Below are 12,315 nucleotides of genomic sequence, written 5' to 3' on the forward strand. Positions count from 1 at the left end.
TTTTCATTTACTCATCCATTAATCTTGCATTCCACAGATATTTCTTCAGTGTCTGCTTATGTTCCAGTCAAAATTCGAGGCCTTGGAGATATAACAATGAAAAAAAATTTTTATTTAACAAAGTCCCTCCTTCATAGTGTTCCATTCTGCAAAGCAGGAAGAGGCAGTAGAAAAATCATAGAATACACCAGGCTGTAGTAAATGCTATGAGGGACAAATAAAGCAGGATACAATGAATAGGGAGTGGAAGGGAAGGAGAAATTGCTACTCTTACTGGGAAAGCTGCTCTGCTAAAGTAACATTTAAGCAGAAACCTGAAGGACCTGAGAGATTCAGATGTTCAGGCATCTGAGGGGAGAATATATCAGGTAGGTGGAAACAGCAAATACAAGGGCCCTGAGGTAGGGATGTTCGTACAGTATCAGTGAGACAGTCTTTTCCCCTTTTCATTCTGCGTGGACAGGAGGCCCATGGTGATACGATGTAGGAAAACGTTTAGAAGAAAAAGTCCAGAGAGAGGGAAGAGAATATTCTTAGCTTAGTGAGTGCTTCTTGCCCACCTTCCAGCTTCTGCTATTCAGGTTTGATGGTGATTCTCAGTGTGAGGAGGGACTGGGTTATCAAAGCTTTCCCTTCCCCTTGGCCTCTTATCTCACCTAGAAACCCTAGCAACAGAGAAGCCAAATTTCTCCAGATCCTTAACAGCCAAAGCAGTAATCTCACTTCCCTCTCGTGGTCCCTTAACTTCCCTTTCCCCCTCCCTGCCTTTAATCCCCAGTTCCTACCAGCCCTGTTCATAGCAAACACAATTCTCCAGAATCCCCTCCACAAAAGCCAGTCAATATCCCAGATGCCAGAGCTTAAGACCCTAACTCCAGCTAGGGGTCCCCAACACCAGCTGTGTATTAGGATCTCCTGAGGGGCTTTTAAAAATCACCAGTGCCTTGGCCTCACTCCCAACGATTAATTGTTCTTGGGTGAAGCCCCAAGCATCAGGATTTTAAAACACCTCCCCAGGTAATTCTGATGGGCAGCTAGGGTTGAGAATCACTGAGCTAAGCAAACCCCCTGCTTTCCAGGCATTACCCTCAGCAAGGGTGCACGCCATGAGGTGCCTGCCGTGCCCTCTTCCCTCTACCAGCAGTTCCGCTTATTGCCAATCCTGCTTTGCCCTCCCCTCCTTCTGGGGAGAACCCCAATTAAGCTCTCTTAACTTTCCTCCATTCTCATCTCTCTCAAATGAATGTTCACAATTCTAATTGGATTAACTGAGTCTACTCGAGTTTAATCACATAACTCTCATCAAACGGGGGACATCCTGGGGCTGAGTCCCCAGTATCCGATGGATGCTCCCAGAAGCAACGTCTGTGTCTTTTCCATCAGACTAGACATACCTCCCCAGGACAGGATATCTGCCTCCCCATCAAACTTGGGGCTCCTTTGGGGCAAGAGCTATGCATGTCCTCTCAGTCTGGAGCTCCCCGAGGGCAAGGAAGAAGCTGGGTACCCTCTCCCCCTCAGAGAAGCAGCAGACTAGCGGAAAGCAAGGTACGTGAGCATGGAAACCAGCCCGAGGCGATCCTAATCCAGGTTCTGCCCCTTACTCTCTGTGTGACCTTGGGCAGCCTATTTACCTCCCCTCTCTAATCCTTGATTTCTTCATCTGAAAACAGAGATAATAATAGTACTTACTTTATGGGGTGGTTGTGAGGATTAAATGGGTCCATATCCACACAGCTCTTAGAACAGTGCTGTGCACCCAGTAAGCTAGCTGGGTCCGGCTGCTGGGTTAGTCCTCATCCCCATGCACAGGGCCCTGCCCAGGGAGAAGTGTGCGGGGCCTGGAGGTAGAGGGAGTAATCCCTAAGGAGGCTTCTTCACCCTGAAGGAAGGCGAGAAGCAGCCAAGAGTTGTATATGGAGTTAAATATTAATCATTTTCTGAGCACAAAAGCAAAGAGATCAAGAGGTCAGGGAATGAGCAGCAAGGCAATTTATGACCACCAGCAGGAGAAGCCACCCTGAGAGATGGAAATGAATTCTTTGTCTCAGTGAGGGCTAAGAACGGCAGAACAATTCGATAAATTGTCCTTTCTCCCCCTAGAGGGGGCGGAGGATTGTGTTCCTGCTGCTTACCAGAGGCACAAAAGGGAAAGGCCAAGATGCTGATTTTCAGCCTGGAAAATAATCCCGACCATAAAGGAAACCCTGAGTCCCCGAGAGCGAGGAGCTGCCAGAGGTCACCGTGTCCCTCCCCCTGCTGCAGAGACTGCAGCCCAGAGCAGTGAGAGAGGCACCCTTTCTTCTGAAGTCCTCCCAGCAAAGGGGCTTGTCCTCATTACTCCTCCACTTTTGTGTCGTATAGCCCAGGTGGCTGCATAAGTCCTTCCACATGTCAGGCCTTGGGCTTTCCTGCTGCTACACCAGTCTGTTTTCTCTTGTTCTCCTCTTCCTTAAGATGCCCAGCTTTTGAGATGTATGAGGATCAGAGTAGAGACAGATTCTCTTATTGGCGATGGGGAGAGATTCAAATCTGTACTGTGAGGGGTGGGAGTGGGGGCAGGAAGAAGGGCAGCAGGTCCCTCGGGGGATGGTGGAACAAGGAATCGGGCTCCTTGGATGGGGCTTGGGTGTCGGAGGATATCTGAGGGAGCAGTGCTGCTATTGAAGCAAAGGACTAAAGGTCAGACCCCAGAAGGGACTGTCTACTGAGGATGAGTGCCCAAAATATCTGGGGAGAGGTTTGGATAGGCTGAAGCTGCTCCGAGGTAGGGGAGTAGAAAGAGTGACCTTGGCAAAGGCAGGCTCCCAGGGTGTGTTTACCACGCACCAGCCTTGCCTGTGAGCAACTGTGGTCCATTCCTTCCCATGCATTTCATCCCCCTCTTTCTCACTGCTTCACATCCCAACATGGGGAGACAATTTGTGCTAAATGGACCAGTTACCTCTTATTAGGTTTAATGAGGATTTCGTTGCCTCAGCTCACAGGGATTGGACGATTCCTGCTTCAAATGAGCAGCCCAGTTGAGGAGATCAGCTCAGGGAAAGAGAGGAGAGAGTCAGCACTCAGGGGCCCTGGACAGGGGCAGGGAGGTGGGGAGTGGGTATGGAGGAGGGGAGAGTGCGGAATAGACTTAATTAGGAAAAAATGGAAAGTAATGTCAACTAATGACTCAAACATCAAGCTCCAGAACTAGATGAAGCCTCAGACAACATGAGGTCCATTCCCCCTTGAGATGGTGAAATGATCTGTCACAAAGTAAGTCATAGTCAGAGTAAGACTGGCACCAGAACCCAGGCAGGCCTCTTGCCTCTTAGGCCAGGATTCTTGCTAACTCCTACTTTCCCACCCCTGCACCCCAGGCCCATTCCAAGTGCTTTTGTCAGCAAAGGCACCCCTTATGTCCAAACAGCTCTGATCATTATGCAGCTCTGGTCTCCCGTAGGCATCTGAAAATCAGAGACCATAGTGAGCAGATGGTGGGGATGCGAAGGAGAAAGAGAGAGTCTCTCATCTTCCTTTGGCCCTTGGTTTTAGTTCCCTTGGATCCTACTCCCAAGTCCACAGTCTCCTGATCTTTAGCATTCCCTAGTGCTTCTTTGAAGACCTAAAACCACCCATCATTAGATCTATTTAGTAACAGGTCTGGCTGTGAGAATTGTGGTTTATGTTTGCATTCAAGCTGGCAGCTAAGATTATGGGCTGAAGTTGTATTAAGGTTATTGAACATCATAGTAGGTTTAAGGGTGAAGTTGAATAAGGTTCACATGAATGGAAATACAGAGTTAGGTTTACTTAACCCTTATTATAAGGGGAGCCATTACCTTAAAGCACAACCCTTAGCCATGTCACTCCAGAAGGGAAGGATTGGGAGTTTGGGATTAGCAGAAACAAACTACTATATATAGAATGGATAAGCAACAAGGTCCTACTGTACAGCACAGGGAACTATATTCAATATCCTGTAATAAACCATAATGGAAAAGAATATGAAAAAGAGTATATATATATATGTATAACTTTATCACTTTGCTGTACACCAGAATCTAAGAAACTAACACAACATTGTAAATCAACTATATTTCAATTAAAAACCAAAACAAACTTACAGGATATAGCCAAAGCTGTGCTTAAAGGGAAAATTAACAGTCTTAAATGATTTAAACTTAAAAACTAATAAAAATTTTAAAACACTCAACAAAAAAATGTCACTCCAGTCCTAATAACCCCAGTGGAGGCCTGCTAAGGGTTTGGGTTAAGATTAATTAATTAGTTTGTTCACCCATTCATCCATCTCTTCACCCCACAAACATGTAATGAAAGCTTACTCTAAGCCCAGGCACTAGGCTAAGCACTTAGGAAACAAAAAGATGAATAAAACACACCCCTTGTTCTCCTGGAGCCACAGTCTAGTGGGAAAGATTTATAGATAGCTACAACTGAGTTGGGAAGCACAGAGATAGAAACATGCCCATTTCTTTAAGAGTGCAGAACACCAGTTACTGAACCTAGCTTGGAGACATCAAGGAAAGTGTCCTAGAATTGAGTATTGAGAATTAAGATCTTCAAAGTCTGAAATATGGCCTTAAATAAGACAGCTCCCCTCTCTGGGCCTCAGTTTCCTCTAGCTCTAACAGCCCCATGATATTGTCATCATATGTTTGTTTCTGCTAAGGAGGCAGAGACCGTTCCCTAGAGATGCCTGCTGAGGGGTTCCATCAGGACATATATAGGGCTGTTCTATAAATGCTCCCTGTTTTTGTTTTTGTTTTTTTTTTAATTTATTTTATTTTTATTTATTTTTGGCTGCATTGGGTCTTCGTTGCTGCACGTGGGTTTTTCTCTAGTTGCGGAGAGCGGGAGCTACTCTTGGTTGTGGTGCACGGGCTTCTCATTGCGGTGGCTTCTCTTGTTGTGGAGCATGGGCTCTAGGCACGTGGGCTTCAGTAGTTGTGGCACGCAGGCTCAGTAGTTGTGGCTCTCGGGCTCTAGAGCGCAGGCTCAGTAGTTGTGGCGCACGGGCTTAGTTGCTTCGCGGCATGTGGGATCTTCCCGGACCAGGGCTCGAACCCGTGTCCCCTGCATTGGCAGGCGGATTCTTAACCACTGCACCGCCAGGGAAACCCCTCCCGGTTTAAGAACTGCTTCTATTCCTCCTGAGAGCCAGGGTCAGGGACCAATTTCCTTCCTCCCTGCACATGACATGGTGGGTCTTCCTACGTGAGACAGCCACGCTCCAGGCCAGAGTAGTCCTCCCTGCTCCCACTGGCTTCCCAGCTTCTGGGCCAGGGAACAGGCCTAGCAGTGGCTGCCAGGCAGGGTCTGGCTGCTGGTTTCGGTGGCATTTCCTAACTGGACAGATGGAGAATGTTGATTTAATGTCCCTTTAGTGCCTCCATTCCAGCCTCTGAGACACAGGCAGCAATAAGGCACTGGCACCTAGTCCTCTTCTGACAGGCATGGCAGTTCCCCTCCTCCACCAGCCTTCATCCCTGAGCCTCCAGCTCCCTCCAGCCCCATCCCCAAGTCCTCCCCACGTAAAGCCCGAGTCTAGGCTCTGGGACTAGGTCTAGGGGAAAGTAAATCCCTGGGAAAGATTTGCCCCCAATGAAAAATAACAAAATAGCAGAAACCTGGCTCCTCCTCCGGTGGTCCTTCAAGAGGCTCTACCTGAGAGCAGGATGGTGTTTGCCAGAGGACGGGGAGGGGGAAAGGGGAGGTATTAGTCAAAGGGTGCAAAGTTTCAGTTATGCAAGAGGAGTCAATCCAAGAGAGCTACTGTGCAGCTTAGTGCCTGTAATCAACAACGCTGTACTGTGCTCAAATATTTGCTATGAGGGTAAATCTTACGTTGAAATAAAAAAAAAAAAAATAATAATAATATAGGGCTTCCCTGGTGGCACAGTGGTTGAGAATCTGCCTGCCGATGCAGGGGACACGGGTTTGAGCCCTGCTCTGGGAGGATCCCACATGCCGCGGAGCAGCTGGGCCCGTGAGCCACAACTACTGAGCCTGCGCATCTGGAGCCTGTGCTCCGCAACAAGAGAGGCCGCGATAGTGAGAGGCCCGCGCACCGCAATGAAGAGTGGCCCCCGCTTGCCGCAACTGGAGAAAGCCCTCGCACAGAAATGAAGACCCAACACAGCCAAAAATAAATAAATTAAAAAAAAAAAACCAAACAAACTTGGCAGCTTAAAAAAACAACCACCAGCTTATCTCCTCCATAATTCTATAAAAATAATAATGATAATATATAGAAAGAAGCAGAAGGAAACTTTTGGAGGTGATGGATATGTTTATGGCACAGATATTGGCAATGGTTTCATGGATGAACACTTACCTCCAAACTCACCAGGTTCTATACATTAAATAGGTGCAGCACTTTGTATGTACATAAATCATCCCTCAATAACGCGATTAAAAAAAAAAAAAAAAAAAAAAAAGACTGGGACCAGCCTCCATCCTGTTGTTTAAACCAAAGACCTGCTGTACTTGACTGCTCTTTCTTCCTCCCCATTCATCACTAATCAGTCTCCAGTTCCTGTTGGTGGTTATTAGTTATGTCCATTTCCTTCCGTCTCCACTGCTACCACCTTGGTCCATATGCTATGGCCTCTCCTGTCTAGACCACCAGCAACAGCCTCTCGGGGTCTGCTCAGTTCTGTTAGCCTCTCGGTGTCTGCTCAGTTCTGTTCTCTGCAGTTCTGTGTGTCTGCAGCCCCAGTGGTCTTTCTCAAGCTCAAATGTAACCACCTATTTCCCCTGCTTAAAACTCACTGGTGACTCCGGTGCCCTGTGGATCACACTCAGAATCTTCCCATTTGCTACAAGAGCCTGCCTGCGATGGCTCTGTCTTGCCTTCCAGCCTTCTGCTTCCCACACTCCCTCTTGCCCCTTATACTCCAGCTCTGACAGGCTTCTCCGAGTTTTTGGAACTGGCCACATATCTGTCTTCAATGGGGCCTCCACATGCCCTGTTCCCTTGCCTGCAATGTTCTTTTCCACCCTGGCCCCTAACCCCCCCCCCTCATCCCCTACTCACCCCTTAGACCTCACACTGAATGTCACTTCTCCATGGAAGCTTCTCTAATTCCTCCAAACAGGTTAGATCACCTCATTATTGCCCTCAAGCACCCTCTATTTTCACTGGCAGCATTAATCACACTTGTAATTAGGTATTCAGTGTCTGTCTTCCCTGCTGGATTGTAAGCCCTGTATAGGTAGAGACTGCCAGTACTGTTCACTGCTGTCACCATACCGCCTGGCACACAGTAGGCTCTTAGGACTGAGAAAAAGAGAGAGATGTTCCCTATTCTGAATTCTACAAAGAATTTCTTGCAGTAGAGAGGGGGCTAGGTTCCCTGTAACAAAGTACAGATCCAGAGGGTTAGCAGTTAGACTCAGGAGGAACTTCTCCACTGAGTAGTGGGGAAGTTCCAGATAATCATCCTTGAAAGCACCAGAATAAGAGCAGAAATGGCATGTAAGTGCAAAAAAAAAAAAAAAAAAAAAAAAAAAAAAGTCCCAAGGAACAGTGAACAAAGCTATAAATACCACCAAGCATCGGGTGACATCACCTGAGCACAGTGCAGCGATTTATGGCCAAGTCACACGGCCCTAAAGTGTATTTATAATGGTGTAACTCACTAGTACTTCTCCCTGCCTGCTTGTCCTCCCTCCTTCTCCTGTTTGATGGTGGCCACAGACCTGCTCTTCTCATGAAACAGGATGGCTGGGCCGGGCCCCTGCTTTGGGAGTACCAGGATGCTTTGAGGAGTGGGGCTGTCTCTCCCCCAAAAACTGTGCATTCAAAAACCTGCCCCCGTTCCCCGTTTCCCAGTGAGTTGTGGACATTTAAGACATGCAGAGCCCCCATGGCCTTCACTTACCTTTGGCCTCCATGGACAGCTTTATCAGCTTCCAGCTTTATTCACATACGCCACGTGGTTGCTAGTCTCCACTGAGTTTCCCCAAATCGTCCCTAGGGGTTCACCCCTTCATCCTTTGCTCATGCTTTCCCCTCCATGTGGTGTATTTTTCTACCATAAATCTCCAGTCAAAACTGCTCCTTCAAGGCCCAACTCAGATGCAACATTTTCACTGAGCTGCCTGGTGGGATGGTGTACCTTTTGGTTCTCTCCTCACAACGCCACTGACTGCACTCTCTGCAACTTGAGGTCACTTGTTTACTATGATAAACTTGCACACAGACATGTCTTATTTCCACCTCAAACTGTGAGTCCCTTCCCCGTACATCTTAGTTCTTCCCTCAGGGTCTTCTCAGGACCTGCCACATGGCAGAAGCTCAGAGAATGTTTGTTCAATCAAATATCTATTCCTTCTGGGACACTAGTCCCCCTTGAGCATCTACAACATGTCCAGCATGGTGTTAGAAGCTGTACTGGCATGATTTTCAATCCTCACAATGACTAGAAGGGTGTCAACATCTCCACTTCTGTGTAGGGGGATTGAGGCAGAGAGAGGTTAAGTACCTTGACCAAAGGTACAGAGCAAGTGTCAATAAATGTGACCATAGGATTCTTAACAAGTATGTCAAAATCTACCTTGTTTCTTCTATTCCTGGAGACCTTGCGCTAAGTGCTCTATAGCCTGGTTTCTATCTAATATCCCGGGATTTGCATTCTCTTCTCAAAGACACCACACACAGCCAGCTGACAGCCTGCCTCTTCACAACTGGTTCCAGGGTGGCTTGCTCAGGTGCTGGGGTTATCAAAGTAGAGTTTTCTGAGGAGGCTTGTGAGAGAATCACTGCTTTGAAAGAAGAAGCCCCAGGCCCTTTCTGTGTTCTGGGGACCTGCCCCTCTCCTACCTCATTTACATGGGGGAAAGAAAGCTCAGAGCCAGCGAGAGAGACTGAGATAAACAGTCAGTCACCTGGCAGTCACCCACTGCTCAGGACACTGGCTTTCCTCTCCATCTCTCCTCCTCTGCTTCTGGATCTTCTTGGGTGATTTTACCGCCACCTCTATTTAGAGTCTTAAATGGAAAGAGAAGCAACGGTGAACTGAGATTCTCTTTCTCACCAACAAACCATCAGATGCTTACCTCTGGGAAAGTGGGAACTAGAAATTACCCAAGGTGGGTGGGGAGTAGGGTTTTGGTGGTGCAATTCAGTTAGGCTGGGACCTGAGTCATGGTCTCGGGCAAGCAGAGTTTGGGAAGCAGAGATTGGGAAGTGGGGGCAGGTGACCGTGCAGGAAGCAAGCCAGAGCAAATCAGAAAAATTATGTGTCTTCTCCACTCACCCTCATCTAGGCCACCAGCACGTGGCTTAAGGCAGTGAATAAAATTCAAACTATTTAACAAGCCAAGTGATCTCGTTAAAAAATTGCTATTAATATTATAAGTGATTCTTATCTCTTCCATTATTGCTCAGAATTGAAAAGTGACTAAAAATAATGCTGAGTTCCTATAGGTGTTCCCCACAACTCCACCTTCTCACATAGGCCGCTTGCACCCCCAGATTTGGCTGCAGAATCCAGCACGTTCATTCCCCGCGCAAAGTGTGAATTGAAAGAAGTTTGCCTTTGGTGATACAGTCTCTTTCTTGAAGTGTTATTCCACAATTTTGAGAGCACTCTTGCTGCTCTAAACTTTCACTGTCGAATGAGTTTATACTAAAATGTGAAAGACTCCATATCCTCCCACCCCCACAGATATATATAAAATATATATATAATATATATTATATATATATATATATATAATATATATATATATATTATATATATATATATATATATATATATTTGGCCGCACCGCACGGCTTGTGGGATCTTGGTTCCCTGACCAGAGACTGATCCTGGGCCCTTGGCAGTGAAAGTCTTAACCACTGGACCACAAGGGAATTCCCAGATATATTTTAAAAGAGAGTAGCACTGGGGCAATGCTTTAACCAAAGAAATATATGTCTGACAGTGTAGTTATAGACATCTTTATACTTGATAAGGAGGCATTTTGGGGGTACTATAGAGAAATCTTCTAGAGCCCATAAAATTATAGCTGGCCCAAGAGTCCACAAGCAGAGGCAAACTTACCATGAAGTTAATGAAGCTCACTTGCTCCTTCTAAGGCCCTGGGTGGTACCCTGCCTATGTGTTCATGCGGTTCTGCATAAAACATGCAAGAGTAAGATATTGTAATCACAACTGATTATGTCTGTAGTTTCTTTTCATTATAACTTCCCCTCCACCTCCACCTCCCCTCTTGTCAGGTGGTAGAGAAGCCACGGGCATTCTGGGAGTCTGGCTAAGGGGAAATTGAGTTGGGAGTTCATTTAGGTTGGATTAAAGGTTTATGTGGTATAGCTCACAATCACTTGCATGAATGGTTATGCTAACTCTCTGGTGTTGGGATGGCTTCCGGGAATGCTCCTACGGTCACCAAGCTGACTCATGCAGCATTGGGACATGTAGATGCACAGCCAGAGGGTCGTGGTGGCAAGAACGTGTCCTCTAGCACCCGGACCTGGAGGCACGGAAAGCGGAAGCTAGTCCATGGAAAATTCTTCTAATCACCTGACGTGTAATATGGCAAGTGTTGGGTTTGGTTCTCACTGATGCTTTGTTAAAATGGAAGTTCTTTCCTGTCAGGAATATGCCTAATGATGTAGCGTATAAATTATAAATATACCATACAAAAATGTTTCCTGTGTATTTTTATATTAAATGATTAGATAGAAATTATTCTGACATTAGGAAGGGAATTGTAACACAAAACTCAGATTATCCCCAAAGAGACACTGCATTAAGAGGAAGAGATAGTGGGAATTCCCTGGCCGGTCCAGTGGTTAGGACTCTTTGCTTCCACTTCAGAGGGCATGGGTTCCATCCCTGGTTGGGAATTGTGATCTTGGATGCCATGCAACACGGCCAAAAAAAAAAAAGGGAAGAGATATAGTTTTCTAACAGGCTCTGGGATTCTTTAATAATCCAATTAATGAAGAGGGTAACACATACAATTACAGTGGGAAAAGTTTTAAATTTCTTAGTGATTTGATAAAGATAACATAAAACTCATAATAGACCACTACAATGAGGACAAACTGGTTAGTAATGACTGGTGTCCTTTATAACAAGTATTTAAGATTAGTTACAACATAAGAAAACTCGAACTGTCCTGATATCTTACAGCTCAATTACTTTTTAAAAAAGTGCGTAGGTTTGGGCTTCCCTGGTGGTACAGTGGTTAAGAATCCACCTACCAACGCAGGGGACACAGGTTCGAGCCCTGGTCCGGGAAGACCCCACATGCTGCAGAGCAACTAAGCCCGTGCGCCACAACTACTGAGCCTGCGCTCTAGAGCCCATGAGCCACAACTACTGAAGCCCTCGCACCTAGAGCCCATGCTCTGCAACAAGAGAAGCCACGGCAATGAGAAGCCCGCGCACCGCAAGGAAGAGTGGCTCGCCACAACTAGAGAAAAGCCCGCGCACAGCAATGAAGACCCAACGCAGACAAAAATAAATAAATAAATAAATAATTTAAAAAAGTGTATAGGTTTTTCCTTTTCCAAAAATGACAAAAATCCTAAAATTACAGATGGTATTACCAATAGCAATTTTAAAGTTGAAAGACATGTTTAAAGACTATCAGTAATAAAAAGATAAATTTTGATCAACCATTCCAGAGGAAAGCTGAACTATCCTTCTCCTCTATTAAAAACATTACAGAATCATTATGAGGAATCAAAGGGTACACAGCCAAAAAAGGAGAGAAAAATATTATATGGGTGCGTCAGGCAGTTAATTAATAAAAATGATTATTTTACTTTTCTGGATTTTTAATGATTTTTGATTTGTCAACTTTTTAAAAGCTGTAGCTTGTTATGAATCCTTTTTTCATTTTTAAAATAAATGGTCACTTCTTACCTACTTTTGCGTTTATAATTTTGCATATTCCTTTCCTTTATTAAGGACCCTCCCCACCACTTCCCCGTACGGGCTTCAGGGCCCGTAAAATAGGGTTGATCTCTGTCCACAGCATTGGTATTTTATTAAGATAATGCTGAATAATAATAATTATAATGGCCGCACTTTTTATTATGAGCCCATGTTATTATAAATGCTTAACTGTGAATTATCTCATTTACCCCCCTCAGTAACTACTTGTTTGCCCCATTAGAAACTACTTGTTTCTTTCATTGGAAACTGTTTGTTTCCTCCATTTTACAGATGAAGGAACTAAAGTCCCAGAGATGTTAGGTCACCTGCTCCAGGTTGCTCAGCTGGGAGGCTGCAAAGCCTGGATAAACACAGAAGCTTGTTTCCTCTCTGTTTCCGGCGATCTAGGTCC

Source organism: Balaenoptera physalus (genome assembly GCF_965194825.1).
Source record: "Balaenoptera physalus genome assembly, chromosome: 1".
Taxonomy (NCBI): Eukaryota; Metazoa; Chordata; class Mammalia; order Artiodactyla; family Balaenopteridae; genus Balaenoptera; species Balaenoptera physalus.